The sequence below is a fragment of the Lepidothrix coronata genome, unplaced genomic scaffold (assembly GCF_001604755.1).
Source record: "Lepidothrix coronata isolate B3197 unplaced genomic scaffold, Lepidothrix_coronata-1.0 Scaffold177, whole genome shotgun sequence".
NCBI lineage: Eukaryota > Metazoa > Chordata > Aves > Passeriformes > Pipridae > Lepidothrix > Lepidothrix coronata.
In genome coordinates, this window is record NW_016690357.1 from 1,210,579 (window position 1) to 1,211,659 (window position 1,081).

Genomic DNA, 1,081 nt, shown 5'->3' on the forward strand with positions numbered 1-1,081 from the left:
CTGTGTGCTGGGGAGAATGCCAGGGACTCATTAATCTGTGCCTCTATGCTGGTGTGAGGTCAAGTGGATCCAGCCCTCCCTAATACGTGTTCTACTAGTGTCTGCTCCTGAAAACCTTCAGGGGTGATTTTCCAGTCTCCCTAAATAGTCTTAACTTAGTGTTCCATCACTTTCTCAGTGCCTTCAGTATTCACTCTAGTATTTAAGCTTAGTGTTAGTTATCACAAATAAGGCTAAAGTTCTTGTTTCCCTGTTCCTAGTGGCCATGAAAAATAATTGTTTGATGCCTTATTTTAATTTGAAAATTGATATTATATCTGCCTCTGGCTTTTTTTTTCCTAATCAAATATGGTAGTTGTTTGGTTTTTCTACTACTTCTGTCATTTGCTTCTGAATTTCCTACCTGAAATTTTGTTGTAGTAGAAATATGGTCTAACAGATCAGGTCGACTTTGCTGAGGTTTTATTAGACCTGTAAACTGGACGTACGCACTTATAATTATAGTGTAATTACAGCTTCCATTCTGGATTTCCAAATGCTGTTTCATTACACTCTGTCCTTTCCAGAGCCCTCTTGCATACTTCTCATTTGGTTTTCCTGTATGCCTCTCAAGGGTGAATTTTACTTTAGTATGCCTCCAGTTTAACACAAACAGCTGCTCAATGAAGAAGGCAGAGGGAGAGTCTGTTAAATGCTAAAGGGAAGCTAAATTCCTTAGCAGCTTTTTGACTCCTGCATGAAGGTAAACTAACAAAAGTACACTGGATTTCCCTGTGGGATGCAGGAGGGTGTCAGAGGTGTGAACACCAGTCAGACCATTATGATCATCTATAAAATTTCACCTTGCATTTCCCACAGACATCTTGGTTCTCATGGCTGAGATAGGGCAGCAATATTTCACCTAATACCAGATGTCTCTTTCTGAAGACTTCAAATGGTTGATAATATGTAATCTGTGTAGATTATTTGATTAATGCTACTGCAGAAAAAAGTGTAAATGAGGGATTCCTCATCAGTCTTTGCCTTTTGTTCAGCTACTTTGGACCTTCTTTCAATCCAATATCCTCTGTTCCTTATGAAC